We start from the raw sequence: 20,007 nt of genomic DNA on the forward strand, positions 1-20,007 counted from the left end.
GAAAGCAATTTCTGAGTTCTCTGATCTGCTGATCAAGTGACAAAATCCCTTAAAATTTCTCTTCCCCCTCCCAATATATTTCAGGAAAGATCCCATCTCCTAAAAGCATAAATTCAGTCATACAAAGATTCAGAAATTAAGAGGAAAACCATTTTAAAATAGATGAAAAATATCTGGCAGAGGTGGACAGAAATCTCATCTCTAGATGCTAAACCTAGAGACAGAACAGAGCATAGTCTGGTTTCTCCACCATAAACAAACATGAATAGAGGCATATTATACTTAGCAGGGAAAAGAAAATTTAACTTTCAAACATCTTTACAATTATGAAATGCAATTGTTTATAATATTACTGACCTAAAGTGATTTTACCTTTCCCTTCTATCACTAGTCTTATTTTCAAATGTTCATTTCTAAAATCTGGTACACTTAATTTCATGGAGCTAACTATATAGTCTAGAAGTCTCCTTCAGTGGCTTGCTTCTAAAAGAAGTTAAAAATTAAACCCTCTGGATTACTCTAATAATAAAAGAGAATCTGGAATGCTAAAAGCATACCACTTTCTCTGTAAATAGACTGAAATCTGACTGAGCAAAGCTCAGAGACAAAACAGCACACCGAACAAAGAAGGCCATTTGGAAAATCCCAATGATGAACCAACTTCTTGATTGAGCTCCAAAAGGATGAGGGAGGAGGATCTTGATTAAAACAGCAGAGAAAAAGATCGCTTGGATTGGTCTGCCTGGGGAAACTACCAAGGGAGTGATAGATTCCTGCATACGAGACACAGGAAATGGGAGGGAAACCACTGGAAACTGATGATGGAAAAGAATAAATTTAAGCCCATCCAATATTAGCTGCCAGATGTTCCAAACACCAAGCCCACATTAGTAACTACTGCAAGGGTTGGGCCATCAAGGGTACTGATGTGTACTGGAAAGCCCCTCAAAGACCAGTTTCTTTAGAGATAAAAAGAACAGAAACAAAATACCAAAATGAAACAAAACTACCAAAAGTTAGGACCTGATTTTAAAAACAAAACAGGCCCAATGCACGTTTCTTTTGCATGAATCAGACAGGTTCCATGCTCAATCCTCAACATTTAGATCAAGCTTTGGAAACAGAGCCAAAAAAAGTAAGTATGAGAAGAAACTACAATACAATCTACTACAGAAACAAACCAAATCAGAATGTTTAAGATATTTCAAATTAGAAACAGAAATTGCTGAGATACTTATCAGCTTTGGGAACGCCTGTTCATATATTAAGATAATCCATCCAGGCTGTGCAGGAAAAGAGGAAGCATGGTGACAGAGAAAGGGATGGGGGCAAGGAAATGGAAGGTTTATTAGGAGTCCAGCCCACATCCTGAGAAATTATCCTCAAGTTTTCTGGAACAGTCTAATAATCTGGCACACAAACCAGCAAGGCCCTCTGCCATCACAACATTGTGCTCCCCAAGTCACACTCTCTTCGCCCTCCGTCCAGAGTTAGGCAAGTGAATTCAGCAACATAAGGGCAGCATGCATTTTCACCATTGTAGACATCAACACGGACCTCACCTTGTCACTGTCATCATGACAAATGTGGTCGTGATGGATGGACTGGCACTGAAAAGAAGCACCAACACTACCTACAAGAGAAAGGGAGGAAAAATTAAGATGCAATAATTCCTTACATTTAAACTGCTTTACCAATTAAAAGTGCCTTTATATCCATTATCTCATCGAATCCTCAACAATTCTCGGAAGTAGGAAGGATGGGGATTGTTATTGGTGCAGTTTAACTGAGCAAAACAAAACACAGGAGAGGCTGACTTGCACAAAACAGCAGTCAGTGAAATGGCAGGTCTGAAACCACACCCCATTATTCAAACTCCTAATTCAGTACTTTCCAGTACATGGAGTGGTTAGTTTTCAGAGTAGGGCCACCTAAATAAGCACAACAGCCTTCATTAAGGCAAACTCCTTTTAAGAAAAAAATTATACTACTTTTCAGACTACACATACCTTCCCTGAGAAAATAACTGACCTTATAAATTCTCAGTATACAAATAACAAAATCTAATACACATTCACAAGATTATAAATAGGTTTTTATTACTTTAGAAAGTGCACATTTTTAATATAACCAACCATTTGTTAATTTGAAGATCTCCTAATAACTCCTCTAATAATGACATTTCTAAACAACAGGAAAATAAATAACTATTCAATAAATGATTAGAACAACTGATTAGCCATTTGAAAAAAAGCTTTAGCTCCTACCTCACCATACAGAAGATGGTAGCTCAAAGATCTGTGTGAATGTAAAAAATAAAACTGATTTTAAAAGAAAATGTAGATTTAAAAACTAAACTTGGAGTAAGAAAAACCTTCTAAAAGATGGTACTAAAACAAGAAGCCATAAATGAAAAATGAGCACGCATGAGTGTGGACCAAAGATGAGCAAAACCCCTTCTTTGCTGAGAACTTGACCTTAGGTTAATCCCTGTTAACCTGATTAAGACAGCATGCCACCTCTGTTACCTGGTAATGTTGCTTACAAAAGAAATGACCAAATCAGTAAACTGCATCTAGACTGGAAGTACAATAAACACTTAGTAGGAAGCCATGTTTTTGAGCTTCTCAGAGCGTGGTGACATGTAATTAGTTAGGCAAGTCCTTTGCAGAGGACCCTGGAAACTATGCCCACGGAGTTCTCCACACCACTCCGTGTGGATTTCCTCTCTCTGAACCTATGAGCTTCTCTCTGAAGCTGTGAGGGCAGCACTTCAGAAAGAATGAACTGCTGCAAGGACTCCCACTGTCGTACTGACAAATTATAGTTTCTGTCCTATATCCTTCTAACAAAGTGTTGCCCAGGAAGACCTACGATGATTTTACCAGTCTAAATGTATAAATGTTTAGTTGAACCTAAGAAGACATTCCACCACCACTCCTGTGGACATTATACTGACAAACACCATATTTGGTAAAATTTATAATGCTATCAATTCAGATGTCCAATCATTCCATGCGCCATTCAGAAAGAATGCAGCCAACCAAACTTTGACACATTTTAATACTAAAAATTTTTATTTTACACTTACTGAAATAACTGTTTTAGACTTGTTTAAAGATAGGTTTTTATCATATATTACTCTTGTACATTCATAAAAAGAAAATGAGAAATAATGAAATTGGCAATAGCAGAGAAATTTATTAAAAATTACAAAGGATTAAAAATTCCTTACTAGATAGATTTATTACCAGTTATTTTCTTTAAATGTACAGAAATAATCCCAGTGACAGTGACTATTCCTAACTTCCCAGTGTAAACTGTCTACAATTCATTTTATATAATATTGATTATAAAATATAAAAAGCATTAAAATGAGAAAACATTAATCTCAAACAAGAATAAAAATAATAAATAAAATTGCAGCATACAATATATATACACACACAGAGTATAGTGACAACACATGTAACATAATGTGTCACCATAAACCATTCATGTTTGCCTAAGGAAAGCCTGATTCCTAAACTAACTCAATCAAAGAAAATTTATCAACAAAGTATTAGATCAAAAAACAATTTTTAAAAGTTTGATCACATTAAAATGATGAAAAAGCATTTGCTAATATTTATTATCAATTTCTATGTTTCAGAAATAAACTTACTAATAAGCTTAGCAAGTGAAAAACTTGCTGGATGACAATTCTAGGAAGGATGAGGAGGGGGAAGGTATAGTTGTCAAAAAGGTATAATTATGGATAATCATAATATAAACCATAGAGTTCTTGCTGATACTGATATCAGTTAACAGCATTTAACATATTCAACAACCATGATTTGGAAGAAAGAATATATATACAACAATGTCCTTAAATACTAAAATCTCCTAGGATAGTAGAATGGCAAATCAAATCACAACGTAAACTGCTGTGTCAAAAATATTGAAGATGTTTTTCAAGGAGTTAGTAAAAATTATACTTTCAGTCTCCTATTAATCTAATGTCATATAATAATAAAGTTAGACTGGTGAAAAGAACCCTAAGAGCTGATGATTTTAAGCATACATTAGATAGGTTTCCAAAGAGGTACCAAAACTGACATTTATCTTACTCTTATACAAAACCCTTTTATTTAACATATCATGTTATATGTGTTTCTACTGGATACAATTAAAGAAAAATGAAAACTGTGCTTCCAACAGTTCACATACTACCATCTAGTGACTATGGGGGGACCACCGTTTGGGACCATTGTCAAAAACTTGGATTCCATGAGGGCTGGAAAAATGAAGGTTGAGAGACATTATTCAGCAACTTAAAAATCTCTTCCAAAAGAGAGCATTAAAAATAAATAAACAGATAGCCACATACCAAAAAAAAAAAAAAGAACCTAGACACTGACCATACAACTTTCACGAAAATGAACTCAAAACACATCATAGAACTAAATGTAAAATGCAAAACTATAAAACTTCTAAAAGATAAAAGGAAAAAAAATCTAAGTGACTGCTTTGACAATGAGTTTTAGATCTAAAACCAAAGCACAATCCATGAGAGAAAAAAAATTGGTAAGATGGACTTCTTATTAAAATTTAAAACTGCCCTATAAAAGACACTGTTAAAAATAATGAAGACAAAGCCACAGACTAGTAGGAAATATTTGCAAAATGTATATCTGATAAAGGACTGGCATCCAAAAGTATTCATAGAACTCTTAAAACTCAACAGTAAGAAAACATACAACCCAATTTTTCAATGGTCTGGGCTTCTCTTTTACCTTTTCCCCTGAATATCAAAATTCACTCCTTTGGCACTAAGGGACAAGCCTTTTGCTGGAAAACAATGCAGAACCATCCTAGAGGTGAATGAATGGACACAAGCACTACTTCCCTCTCGAGCTGTCCCCAACCCACAAGACAAAGGATATAGACAAGATCACCCAAACTGAACTCCTAAAGAATAAAATACAGGTCTCAAGGCAACTCTGAATAAGGTAATCAGAGAAAGGAGTACACAGCTGCAAAAGAAGAAACTTTTCATACTAAAATAAGGGGGCCAATTTTTGAAACTTAAAAGAATCTAGCCAAACATTCTACATTAAATGACAGTGTTTACCACGAGTTTTCTGATTTTTTTCAAAATACACTTTATAAAGTTATTATTCCTGCTCAAGAACCTACCCTGGCGCTCTAACTCATGCCATAAAGTCCATGTCTGACCCCTCCTCTGTGAAGAAGGTGGCAGTATGCTTCCCTGCAGACAAAGCTTGTTCTTCCACCTGGCAAGGGAGCGCTCAGTGCTCTGCTCACACCAGCACGACAGCTCTCACCTATTTAGCTTCTTAACCTGGGACCCAAGACTTACATGAACAATAAAATTTTAACTTTATTTTCCTTCACTTGAAACTGAAATGTAAAACTCCACTCTATTATGAATATAGGAACAAATCACATTAGGACTGACAGTACCTGTGACTTTGTCCTAATAAAAACTACATATATTTTCGTATAATACAGTTGCTGCAGATACACTGAAATATCATTTATACTTATCACTACTTTGAATTTACAACAGCGTTAGGCCCACTGCTAGAATGTGTTATTTAATGCGTTAATAAGGATTCAAATATATTTTTATCACAAATTAGTTTTTAATACTTTGATAACTACCGTGTTTTCCTTTATAATCTCATGTGTTTTATTTTATCCAATTAAAAATATTCTCCTAGAAAGGGGCCTATAAACTTTATCCAATTACCAAAGGAGGGGGGAGGGTATAGCTCAAGCAGTAGAGCGCATGCTTAGCATGCACGAAGTCCTGGGTTCAATCCCCAGTACCTCCTCCAAATATAAATAAGTAAATAAACCCAATTACCTCCCCCTCATAAAACAGAAGGGGAAAAAAAGCAAAGCGTGATTACCAAAGGAGTCCATGACACACATCTAAATGATTACAAACCCTACTTTGGCTAGCAGAAGATACTGGGTCCAGAGTAACAAACTAGATAAGAAGCATTATAGGGGGAAAGAGACGAGTAACATTCTAGGAAGAGTCAGGCAAATATGTGAAATCAAGGGAAGAGAACAGAAGTGAGGACTCAAGTCAGGGTGTGAAGCCCAAAGTTTAGAATTAGGGAACACAAAGAGGTCGAGTTTGAAACAGTGGGGGAAGTGGAGAAGTTTCAGAGCAACTGCCATGAATATCAGCTAGAGTCTTTAGTCCTCAGGGGAAGGTAGAGAGGTAAAGCAGAGACACTGTCACGTTTCCAGAGACCACTACACTGCAAAATCCAACAGTCAATTCTGAATCCTTGTCTTTCTTGACCTACTGGGACCATTTGGCCCAGCTGACTTCACTCTTGTGGAAATGCTTTTCTTCAGTTGGCCTCAGGAAAACTTCCTATATCCCTGACTGCAATTTCTCAGTCTATTTGCTGGATTCTCATCTCCCCAATTTCCAAAGGTTGGAACATCCCAAGGATTAGACCTCAGACTTCTCTTTTCTATCTATATTCACTCCTTTAGGGATTCCAACAAGTCCCATGGCTGATGACTCCAAAATTTTTATCTCCAAGCCCTGACTCCCCCACCTCCCACCCCAAAGAAACCCAGATTTGTATATTCTGCTACCTATTCAATATTGTTTAGATATCTAAGCAGCATCTCAAACACAGCACGTCCAAAACTGAGGTTCTGATCTTCTCCTCTAAACCTACCTCCAGTTTCAGTAAATGGCAGAACTATTTGCCAGCTACTCCAGCCAAAACCTTTTGCATCTTCCTCAACTCCTCCCTTTCACTCACATCCCACAGCTGATGAGTTGGCAAATCCTGCTGGCTCTACTTTTAAAATATGCCTGAAATTTAACTACATAGCATCATTTCCACTGCTGCTACCCAAGCCAAAGCCTGGACTGATGTAATAGTTTCCTAACTAGTGTCCTTAGTTCCACTCTTCCCCGTGAACCTTCCCTACCTCCTCCCCAGTCTGTTCTCCACGTAGTAGCATGAATGACCCTTTTAAAGGTTCAGATGGATTATGACACTCTTCCTCTTAAAACCTTGGTTCCTTCTCTCACTCAAAATAAAATCCAATCCTTAACTCCTTGGTCTACAAGGTATCACATGACCTGGCTATCCTACACGTTTCTGATTGTATCTCCTACCACTTCTTTCCTAAAAGGAAACTAAAACACAGTAAACAAACTCCATAGCAAATTATCATGCTAGTATGCAATATACTTAAAACATTGTCAGACAATACCATGAACAGTTCTTTATATGCAGCGATATGGCCTCTTAGTGCCAGGCTCATCCAGAACTCACATCCCCTTTGTTGACAGGCAGCATTGTTTTCCAAATGACAAGCTCTCTCAAGGATAGCTGGAATGTAACTGGACTTTGGCATATTGCTTTGTTAAAAAAAAAAAAAAACAACCACTTGTATTGAGTTTGTGAAACATAAACATACAATCTTTTTATATAAACATCAGAAGAAAAACACTTTGAGATATATGCATATTCCTTGAAATCTAGGTATAAAAAACAAGAGGCATTAAACCACAAAACCGAATTACAGATACTTGGGCAAAATGTGCACATCTCTTTAAAAGTGGTGAGGCTCTTAAAGCTGTCATGGAAGTGTGGCTTCTTGAGCACCGTTAGAATTATTTCTCAATGTGCACATCTGAGATGGGGGTTTGCATTGTAAAGTGAAGTACGAAGTGGAAAAGTGAAGCATATCCTGAACTCAACAGCTAGCAGCCTGTCACCTCAGAAACAAAGATTTGAGGGTTTAAAAGTGAAAGTTTTAAGCTACAAAATGGGACAGTGGGGAGAACAACAGCACCAACCTGATGCTTTCTGATACCTGTTCTACAGGACCAAGAGCAACAGCTCCCACTGGCCAAAGTTCTACCAGTTTAAGCAAGAAAAGAAAGGTAAGACTGTAGCTGACCAAAACACATCGTATCAACGAAAATCTGGGAGCCCCTTAACGGTAACTTTTTAAAAAGGGAAAAGTAAAATCTCAACTATCATTTCTTAAGGTGTCTATTAAAACAACCTCTCATTTCAAAACTTGGTCATTAAAACCAAAAAATCATGCATTTATCCTACCTTTTAAGGTAACTGAAAGCCCTAGTTCTACCTAATTCTACATTGTAGAAGAATGCCAGCTAATACATACAGAAATTTCAGAATTAGAAAACCATTTTGCCAACCCCAGAAAACTGCTGATTCAGGCAACGGTTATCAAACAGGCTAAAATCATTAGATGAATGGCTGATGGGGGTGTGTAACAGGTTATTTGCAGTTGCAAGGAGAACCTAACCACACTGTTAAGAGACCAAACTCCCATCATCTTAATCCAACGGCCAATTTTAGCATTATTAACAGTGGGGCAACCAGATATGATGTCTAATATGACACACTGTGAAATTCAGACTTAACCTCTGGCATTCAAGCAAAGAATGCGTGGCTCCATAAAACTATTGGATATAATTTCTAGTTTACAGGAAATACAGGGATAGAAGAACAAATGACATCACAAGGAAGCAATCAGATCATCCAAAAGTTGGTTCTGCAGAAGTTCTCAGTAAGTCAGTGTAATTATTATTCTAAAAGGAAAAAGACAGAAACTGTGCTAGATTAAAAGAGATTAAAGGAAATAATCAAATACCATGTGCATGCCAGACTGTATATTAGTTTAAATAAACAAGTTTAAAAGGATTTTGGGGAGAGAACTGGAGAAATATGAATATGGTAAAATTAGAAGAGATAAAAACTTACTGAAATAAAATGTTTAAAAAGGGTAAGGAGGAATATGAATAGTATGATTTCATGATAGTTAAGTAAGTACACATACATGTACATAGATATGTGAAGGAAACATTTAGAAGAATATACACTATGATACTAACAATGGTAATCCCTGGGTGACAGGAAGAAATTTTTTAAAGTATTTTTGCTCATCTTTATTTTCTGATTTTCTATGATGCCCATTAAAAAAAGAGCCTAGTTCCAAGTGAGCTCCCAGTATCTCTAGGAATACTAGACCAAATGGGACAAACAGACTTAAGAAAAAAAGGCAGAGGATTCCAACATTACCCCATGACCCCAGGATTCTTGAGGTGAACTATCCATTACCTTCTCTCTCCTTTGAGCTTCTATCCGCAAAATGATCTTGGTGGCAACTATTAAGAAGATGCTCTATTCTGCTAAGATTCAATTGTTAGCCCAAGTTTAGGCAGGGATATTTTTACTCCATTCATGTTGTTATTAAGCTCCAGTCCAAATCTGTAATGGCTTCTGAAAAAAGTACCTTGGAGAAGGCAGTTGAGACCAACCTATGAGCACTTGCCTGGCTTGTTCATGAAATTCCTCAAAGGCGACGTCTCCCTCCTCTCCACCCCATCCTCCCTCAAACACATACAGAGAATTGGGAGTAGAAATATAGAATCACTGACCTGGGCTGGCTCAAGGACAACCCTGGGCAAGTAGGACAAAACCTCATGCCTCAGTGATTTAACCAGAACTTCTTATACACCAATTAAGTATACAAGATGATGATCAAGGCTTGGAACAACTATTGTTCATACATTCCAAGGAGGCCAAGTGGTTAACTTGGGGTCACATGTGGACCAAAATGGAAGCCATGTCTCAGACAGGATCTCCTTGATAATTCAAAGACAGGCTAGCAAAGCAGAATTCAGTCATACATTGTGGCAGATAGATGTACAAGTTCTTACAAAGAAACCGTACAATTTAGATAAAAGATACTAGGTCTCACACTGCTGTTTAGATCCTTTCGGACAATGGGATAGGCCCTTGCACATAGTGGGTATTCTATACAATTTAATTCATTGTTCTGAAATCTGGTTCCATTTTCTAAGGTATTAACAACCCTTCCAAATCAGTCTTTCAAAAACTTAATTAGCCTGCCAGCCACCATGATCCAAATAGTTGATATAGATACTAAAAAGCATTTGAACTCAATACTATTTAAAAAAAAAGAAAACTAAACATTTACATTTTTGTTCATTCTACACGAAGACAATAGACATTTTTAAAATCCAGACCCAGGAAATCTGCCTGTACTTTTAAAGCAACTGGCACTGTAATTACTGTCTAAAAGAGACACAACACTTAAGTCTAACTTTCTGGTTCTATTCCCATTTACTGTTTTTTCAGGCCTCTTTTCCTTTCACTCTAGCAGAAAGAATTTTTTAAGTGCCTGATTTTATAGCAGGACACAAAAACATATTGAGCCTTATCCAATAGTTGGCCTGAAGTTTACTAAATTCTGGAACATGATCTCTCTGGGTTTTAATCACATCACTTGCAGTAGCCTTCACAACTGCTGCCTGGATAGCAGAGTCTATGGCACAGCTGCAAAGAAATGTGCCAAGAAGGTTCTGAGTCTTCAAAACCAACTAACAATTTCCATATATCTGCTCCAAAGATTCAAGTATCATCCAACTGATAAAAATCCAACCTTATTTACTTATCTATCCTCAATGTTTCAAGCTTTCTCCAAATGAACTTATAAAACAGACGGCACAGGGGAGGATATAGCTCATATGGTACTTAGTGTGCGTGCTTAGCATGCAGGAGGTCCTGGGTTCAATCTCCAGTACATCCTCTTAAAAAACAAACAAATAAATAAATCTCCCCCCCCTCAAAAAAAGAAAAAAACCAAAAATAAAAACAGATGGCACCATTTTTAGAAATCCTACTTAAAATCTACACAACACTATTAGCTAACACACTTGAAGACATTATTAATGTGAAATAAATGTTGATAAAAAAACATACGAGAAAAAAAGTCACTCTTACTCTGTAAGTGATGATCACCCAATTATTTACTGTTACAGTAAGGTCTTTTTGATACTTCTAACTCAGAAAATTCAATTTCAGAGTCTTGGGATGTTTTATTTTAAACAACTTTGTTGAGATACAATTCATTCACCATATAATTCATCAATTTAAAATGTAAAATTAATTTTTAAGTACATTCACAAAGTTGTGTGACCACTATCACAATAAATTTTTAATTTTTTTAATTTAAAAAAATGGGAGGGATTAGGTTTACTTATTTATTTAATTTTATAGAGGGTACTGGGGATTGAACCCAGAACCTTTTGTATGCTAAGCATGCCCTCTACCACTTGAGCTATAACCTCCCCATTAAGGAATTTTTTTTTTAATTTTGGGGGGGTCCACAATCAATTTTAGAACATTTTTATTACCCTAAAGAGAAACCCAAAGGCCATTACTTCATTTTCCCCTTCCATGAGCCCCTGACAACCACTTATCTAACTTAAATATATGCCTATTCTGGACATTTCATATAAGTGGAATCATAATGTTGTATGTAGTCTTTGTAACTGCTTCTTTTCACCTAGCTTGATTTTTGCCAAGTTCATCCATGTTATAGCATACATCATTTCCTTTTTATGACTAAATAATAGTCCAGTGTATAAATAACCACATTTTGTTTATCCATCAACTGATGGACATTTCAGTCTTATTATGAATAATGCTGTTATGGCATTTGTTTTTGTGTAGATATTTGTTTTCATTTCTTTAGTAGAACTGCTGGGTCATATGTACCTCTATTCAACCTTTTAATAAATTGCCAAAATATTTTCCAAAGTGGCTGCATCATTTTACAATTCTGCCAGCAGTATATAAAGATCCCTCTGGTTGTTTCTTGAGTAGAATGAACCCTGGAGTCAGACATACAGTTCAGTCATTTACTAATATGTGATCTTTGTCAAGTCATTTAACAAATCACATGTGCTCCTCATCTCTAAAGTGGGAACAGTAATATCTACTTACATTACTTCACAGAGCTGTTCTGAGGATTATTATTAAAATTAAATGTATGCTCAGGACATTTTTCAAAGAACTAGAACAAATAATCCTAAAATTCATATGGGATCACAAAAGACTCAGAATTGCCAAATACTGAAGAAAAAGAATGAAGCTGGAGGAATAACCCTCCCAGACTTCAGACAATACCACAGAACTAGAGTAATCAAAACAGTGTGATACTGGCACAAAAACAAACATATGGATCAAGGAACAGAATAGAGAGCCCAGAAATAAACCCACACACCTATGGTCAATTAATCTTTGACAAAAGAGGCAAGAATATACAATGGAGAAAAGACAGTCTATTTGACAAGTGGTGTTGGGAAAGCTGGACAGCCGCATGTAAATCAATTAAATTAGAACACTACCTCACATCATACACAAAAATAAACTCAAAATGGCTTAAAGACTTAAACATAAGACAAGATACCATAAACTTCTTAAAAGAGAACATAGGCAAAACATTCTCTGACATAAATCTTAGCAATGTTCTCCTAGGGCAGTCTACCAAGGTAACAGAAATAAAAGCAAAAATGAACAAAAGGAACCCAGTTAAACTTATAAGCTTTTGCACAGCAAAGGTAACCATAAGTAAAACAAAAAGACAACCTATGGAGTGGGAGAAAATATTTGCAAATGATGCGACTGACAAAGGCTTAATCTCCAGAATATACAATCAGCTCACACAATACAACAAAAAAATCAAAGAACCCAATCAAAAAATGGGCACAAAACCTAGACAAACATTTCTCCAATGAAGACACACAAATAGCCAATAGGCACATGAAAAAAATGCTCAATATTGCTAATTATCAGAGAAATGTAAATCAAAACTACATTGAGGGAGTACCTCACACCAGTCAGAATGGCCATCTTTTAAAAGCCCACAAATGATAAATGCTGGACAGGCTATGGAGAAAAGGGAACCCTCCTACACTGTTGGTGGGAATGTAATTGGTGCAGACATTCTGGAAAACACTATGGAGATTCTTTAAAAAATCAAAAATAGATTTACCATATGACCCAGCAATCCCACTCCTGGGTATATATCCAGAGGAAATTCTAACTCAAAAAGACACATGCACCCCAATGTTCATAGCAGTACTATTTATAACAGCCAAGACATGGAAACAACCTAAATGTCCATCAACAGATGACTGGATAAAGAAGTTGCGGTATATTTATACAATGGAAGATTACTCAGCCATAAAAAAGAATAAAATAATGCCATTTGCAGCAACATGAATAGATCTGGACATAGTCATAAAAAGTAAAGAAAGCCAGAAAGAGAAAGAAAAATACCATTTGATATCACTTACATGTGAAATCTTAAAAAAAAAAAAAAAAAGGTGAGAGGACACAAAGGAACTTACTTACAAAACGGAGTCAGACTCACAGACTTAAAAAACAAACTATGGTTACCAGAGGGGAAAAGGAGTGAGAAGAGATAAACTTGGAGTCTGGGGTTTGTAGATACTAACTACTATATATAAAACAGATACACAACGTCATACTGTATAGCATGGGGAACTATATTCAATACCTTATAATGGCTTATAATGAAAAAGAATACGAAAAGGAATATATATATAAATGAATTACTATGCGGTACACCAGAAATTAACACGACATTGTAAACTGACTATACTTCAATAAAATAAAAATAAAATTTTTAAAAAGGGAAAAAAGAGATTAAATGTATGAAAATGCTCACAGCACAGTGCCTGGGACAAAGCAATTCAAGAAATGGTGTTATAATTAACACTTCTGTTCAAACCAAGGCTGCTGATTTGCCTGTGAGACATTGCCTAACTCCTTAATTTTTTGCCAGAACTCTTTCCTTGCACTCATCATACTGTAATTTTTTGGTTACATGTCTGTCTCTCCAACCGTCAGACCATAAGTTCCTTAATTTATCTTTTCATATTCTAGCACGGAGTTTCCTGGCTCATAGCAGGCAGTAAGTAAATGCAGAAACAAAGGAAGGCAGAAAGGAAATAAGAGTTATGGACAATAAAGGAAGGGATGGGGGGAAGGAAGGAAAGGAAGCCTTCCTGATTCATCCTCTCCCTTCTCTAGTCTACACTTCTATCAGTCTCTCTACCCTCCCACTACCCCAACCCCGCTGCCCCTGTGAGATTTAATTACACCTTCCTTTCTCCCACACAAGCTGCTTAGGCCTCATAATGTTTTGTATATAATAGTTAAATATAGATAAATTTGATATTCCCCTCTAGACTACATTTTCTTTGGAGTTAGAGACTGAGACTTATTCATATTTATAACCTCAGCAGTTATAAATATGCTAATGCCAAGTTTTGTTCATAGAAAGCCTCACTAAAAAAGTTTACCGAATATATAAAGACTTCGTGCAATTGAATAACTGATTTTATGCCTAGTAAAGGAATCAATCAAGTGAGGCAAACAGCACACTATAACTGGATAGATGCAACAAGACACAGCTGGGGGAAGTCCCCTTCCTTCTCACTCTCAGAGCTGTAATGCTTGAATGGCTTATTTTAAAGCATTTATTGAGTATGTGCTCTGTAGCAGACACCTATGTACAAGACACAGCAAAAAGCAAGCAAGACTCTGCTCTATAGAGCTTACAGCTCAGTGAAGACCATTTGCCTTCTATCCTGAAGATTCTAATCTCATTCATTCTCCAGAAATTTCATCTCTGCAACTGCTTCATTCATTCAATAAATATTTATCCAACTCCCACTCTGTATCAGGTCTATCCTGGACACTAGGGACAGGGGATAAATATATAAGACAAGGTCTCTGCCCTTCATTTACCTTATTATTTTAACCAATTCTATAAAGATGCATTTCCCAGTCAATTCTGTGAAATACCAGCATGTAATAGTAATACATGTACCTAAGTTTATAAAATAAAATGAAGAATGAGGTGGTTTCTGATAAAAAAAAGAACTCCACTAACCCCCCTTCCCTGATCTCTAGTCTCCCTTCCCAGAGGCAAGTATCCTCAAATCTTACAGATGTTTCCTCCAGTACTGACCTCAATTCTCCTGCATAATGTGCTTATATGACTATTTCTTGGTCATCAAATTTTATGAGCTGTTTATTGAGCTTCTGTCATGCCAGCAGAGAACTAAACTCTTCCATCCCTCTCGTTCCACCTCCTATCTCGTCCTGTACTCCAACATAATTATGTCACAGTCTGTGTTTGTATCAAAATGATAGTCATCAAAATTTCAGAAATAGATAAGCTCTAAGGATAGCAGTTTTCTAGGCAACAAATATAATCTATTTCTTTGCAATTCTATTTTCTTATCAACTAGGACTTGCAGACTTTTATTTCCTAAAAAACATCAAAATCACAAAGCAATTCATTTAAATATAAAGCTTTCCATTCGAAGCTGTCAGCTCCTCACGCTAAGGGTACTCTCTGCATGTGTATTCCCAATTGTGTAATAACATTTTGCAGATGAATCTTCCACTGAAATTAGGCTTGTATCATTCCTAAGTAGTAGCAGGATGTTGTTTTGTTTTTATGAGGAAGGTAACAAAAACATGAGGAGTAGAAAAGTAAAAAACTGGAAAAGTTCCCTGTAAAGTATCTGGGGATGACAAATGATCTCCATGCGAAAGCTGATATTAAACTGATAATCTAAATGAAAAGAGAGCTCAATTCAGTTGGGAAAGAGCTAAACCCACTCAACTTCTTTTCTGAGAGATGACTGCCCAATATTAAAATAGTAATCAGATTTACACAGCATATTCTAAATTATCATCTTAGATTCATCCATTTTTTTCTTCCTATATGTGTGGGAAATACACTAATTTATAGAAGCATAATCAATAGCAGGTAACAGTCACAATAAGATTAGCACTAAAGAATCGGAACATGAGAATAAATAATATAAAAATGAATAATTATCCATCTTCTAGCTTTGTCATGGCAACTTGGGCCAGTAATCTTTGACATTTGTTTCTTGACTTGCTAATTCTGAGAGAAAGCAGTTTTTTACCACCAGAGAAGCAAAAAGTCAGGCCCTTCCTTTTTCCCTCTTTGCTGCCCCTACAGAGAAACACTGAGGAAGCAAATAGGATAGGAGTGGCTACTTAACAAGGTCACTGAGGCTGCACTGGCAGGAGGCCAGGCTTTCCCTCCTTCTCCTGGCATTTCAGCTGAGCAGGGCAGAAAGAGTAAGAATTCATGTGTCAATCTTATTATCAAAGATGCCACTCTTCACACAGCATCAGATGGGTCATATGTATACTATCTGCTTTTTTTTCCCTAACAAATCTTACAATTAAAATATCTTCTTATATCAAAGCTTGGTTATCTATGACGAGGCAAGTGAACCCAAGTATAAATACCAGTAAGTAAAATCAACTCAGAGGAAAATCTACCTAAGCTTGGTCAGTTACTGTTGTATCTCGCCGAAAATTATTCACACATCCTTGGTTGTAAAATGTCTGTCTTCGATCTGTGTAACTAATCCTTTCCACCTGAGTTCAAAGCTTTCTACAGTCAACACTCTAACATAAAGTGTTCACTTATCACCTGATGAGTGATAAGCCAATCAGTGCTACTCCCTGTCAGACTGAGCTTGGTGCAGGAAGGAGGGTAAAAGCAGCAAAAAGATGGTCCCTACCTTCAGGCAGCTTTCAACTGAGGAAGGGGAAGAAAGCCTAAATATCAGAGAAAGACCCTAAAATAGCATGTCAAGATGGTTTACTTCAGATTGTAAGTGCAAAGGCAATACAGTGAGTAGTTTTTAACAAATCCTCATAGCAGTCCAGGATTCTCAAAAAGTTAAGATTCACTACTCTATAACCAAATGTTCAAGATTCCTTCCTCCCCACGTCACTCCAATACAGTTACAAGCAGAAGAGTTTCAGGACATTGAGTACAGTACAGAGCAGTGCTTTCACTGCCCTGAGCAGAAGGCCCGGAGGTAGGAAAGCAACACTCATTCTCCCATGCATTTACCTCTTTACCTTCCAGAAGCCAAAGAGGTAGGGGGCGGGGGAAGTGTCAACGCCATTCCTCACTGAGAGGGAAAACCTCCCTCTCACCCAGCTGGCTAGGTAAGAGGCCTGGCACCTTCCCCTGCCTGGGGAGAGACTCCCTCTTGCTCTCACTACCTTAGAGTGCCATAGCCCGGGGGAGGGCAAAGCAACACACGAAGTAAGTTTTACAGCACAGATGTCAGAAGCTTAAGAAATATTACTAGACATTTCTCTCAGCTTTGAATACTGCTACATGGACATTTAAATCAACTACTCTCTAGCTCACAAACTAGAACAGGAGGTAAAATGAGTCATAGGGGCCACTTCACATTGCCGTATTTCAAATCTATGCAGAATAGTGTTATGCATGAAAAGCAATAGAAAGTAAAACTACAGAACTACAAATAAACAAGAAATGAATTTTAAATAGAACACAAAAATTATATTCAAACTAATTCTAACATCACTGGCAGAAAACAAAACAAAACAAAACAAAACATTTTACTTGCTAATAATATATTTAAAACAAGAAATGAGAAGTGGAAAAGAAGCAAGGTTTTTGTGATAAGACAGGCTTTGGTATTTAATCCTTGTTCTTCCATCATAAGCTGTGAGATCTTGGGAAAGTGAGCTTCAATTTTTTTTCCCTGCTCTGGGAAGGGGTGTAACACCTACAACACAGGTTGTTGCAAAGTTTATATGATGTATGTAAAGAACTTAGCACTGTGTCTGGCATTTTAAAAAAGGTTAATAAGTGGTTAATCTTATACGGGAAAAGTTAAAGTACCGATCTCCTTTCTCTAGCCCTCCAGAAACTGTCTGGCATAGTCTGCAATGGGGAAGATCTTATCCGTATCCATCATAGGTTAAATAAATCATAGCTGTTCCTTCCTATGATATACATACTATACAGCCCTCCTGAAAGTTACTGACACAGAAAGGCCACCAAGATACATTGTTAAGTGAAAAAAAGCAAGCTGCAGAACAATAATATAAAAAGGTCCAGTGTATCTGGGGTTATACACAAACTATTAACAGTAATTATCCTTGAAAAGGATAATGGGACTGGGGGTATTTACATATTTTGTATTGTTTGCATCTTCAATTACAAGCACTACTTGCAAACTTGAAAATTAGTAACAAGAGAGAAAAGGTATTACTTGTATAGTTAAAATAAAAACTACTTATACAAAACACTTATATAATCTCAGATACCAATTTAACCTTTCTACCCAAAACATTTTTTTCCTAAAGTAGCTCATGGTCTGACAGTCCTGAAAACCCCACAAGCAGATTTATTTTTGGCTCCATCTGCCAGCCAATCTAACACAGCCAAGGCAAAGCTGGGCATGGCTTCTTTAACCACAATAGGGGCTAGTGGGTGGGGAATGGGGTGTTGGTATGGTAGAGGAGAAAGTGAGAGTAATGAGAAGGAAAAAGCTCAGCGGAAAGAGTACCCTCCTCTATTTCATTCTGTACTGCTGAGGTTACAACAAATGGTCTTTGCCCACACTGGTAGGTACCTACTGTGAACTCAGCTATTTATATGCCATACAGCCAACCTCTCCACAAATGTCAGCAGGTAAGTAAAGATGTAATTTATGTAATTTCATTTAGCAGGATTCTTACTTGTTCAGGGTTACTAAATTACTTTGCCAAATCTTTCTTAATATTGAATTATATCACCTTGAATGGATTCCAAAACTATTTTTCTCACCTCATTTTATTTTGCCAGACACTACAAACGGTCCAACATATATTCATAAACACACCCCTCAATAAAAAACTTGTATACCACCTTCAAAAGGCTTGTTTTGGGAAGTTAATACTAACGCTGAAGGATGACTTCAAATCCATCTAAATTCGCCTGTCAAGCGGCCTTCTGTTCAAAGAAATCATAGCTACTTAAGGAATGACTACCTTCAAGAAAATTATTTCCTGATATATTAAATCATTTTTACTTCCAAAATGATTTACAGCGAACATTAGATTGTCCCCTATTATCTGTTACCACTGAATGTTAGCCTGCTCTTAGCCACTAATGATAATATATTCTTTTATATATTATACTATATTAAAACATCAATTCATAAAACTCTTTCCTAACACATCTCTTTAACATTATCATCCTCCTACATAGAAACCACCAATTGCTTGCTGCTACTTAAAGATAAAAAAGTCACATTCCTCTAATCAGGCATTCAAAGTCCTATGTGATCTGCCCTGGCCAACCTTCCTAGTCTCATCACTGTCAACATCTTACCAAAGCCCTTTACTTAGGTCGGCTATCAATTTCCTGTTCTTTGAACTCAGCTTTATCTGCCTGAATTTTCTCAAGTCTACACTTTTAAAATCCTATCTGAATTCTGCCATCTCTCAACACCCAGCTCAAACCTCAAAAAAGCTAGAAAGAATAATTTCCCTATGAACTTTTTAGCAGATTACTATTGGGCCTTAGGGGATCATTAACTAAAATCCCTTCTTTCCATTTATCTACCCACCTACTTCTGGAATAATTGAGAAATAAGACAAAAAAGTCAAAGAGATGGAGATCAAACTGTTGGCTTTATTGTAGATAAAGCCCATATTTTTAAAACATAACTTAAAGGCATAGCAACAATGTCTTCCTAAAACTTCCTAAAACTTCATCCCAGAATTGAGCCAACTCACCCATCCAATCACAGTCAAAGTCACAATATCACAGGTTTCCCCACATGGAGCTGTTTCTGGAGAACCTGGAGAAACAGACACCACTGGCTGGCTCCCCAGGAAAGGGAAAAGGAAAAGGACTGAGAGTTAGGCCCCAACTAGTTCTTTGCCTGAATTCTCCAGTAAGATCAGCCACTCCTCCCTGGGACAAAGATAGGCCAAGGGAATACAAGCAGTGATGTCCCTCAACATGGAAACATGAAATCTAGGCTAAAAGAGATTTTTGCCCTTCAGAAAACTGCTTATATAATTTGATTAGGAATTTATCAACCGTAGACCTAGGCCACTTCTTTTATAGATGCCTTAAAATGTTATTTTTACTTAAGCCTTTTTTACGTACTTACTATGTGTATTATCTCCAAGTAGATTTTACACTCCTAGAGGGCAGGGTGGCATATTAAATGGATTGTCCACAGACATAGAGGCGGCAATACTTAGAGTG

The 20,007-nt window shown here is 36.7% G+C and overlaps 1 protein-coding gene across 5 annotated transcripts in view; it reads right to left on the reverse strand.

Moving 5' to 3' along the window:
* Nucleotides 1–20,007, reverse strand: part of RNF38 (ring finger protein 38) — a 112,849-nt gene that overhangs the window by 62,411 nt on the left and 30,431 nt on the right. For all 5 annotated transcript variants that reach the window (XM_031450038.2, XM_031450037.2, XM_031450036.2 and 2 more), the window contains exon 2: nucleotides 1,563–1,633. The gene's annotated coding sequence lies outside the window, so the exon portion shown is untranslated. The remainder of the gene's footprint in view (nucleotides 1–1,562; nucleotides 1,634–20,007) is intronic.

Source organism: Camelus dromedarius, chromosome 10 (genome assembly GCF_036321535.1).
Source record: "Camelus dromedarius isolate mCamDro1 chromosome 10, mCamDro1.pat, whole genome shotgun sequence".
NCBI classification, from domain to species: Eukaryota; Metazoa; Chordata; class Mammalia; order Artiodactyla; family Camelidae; genus Camelus; species Camelus dromedarius.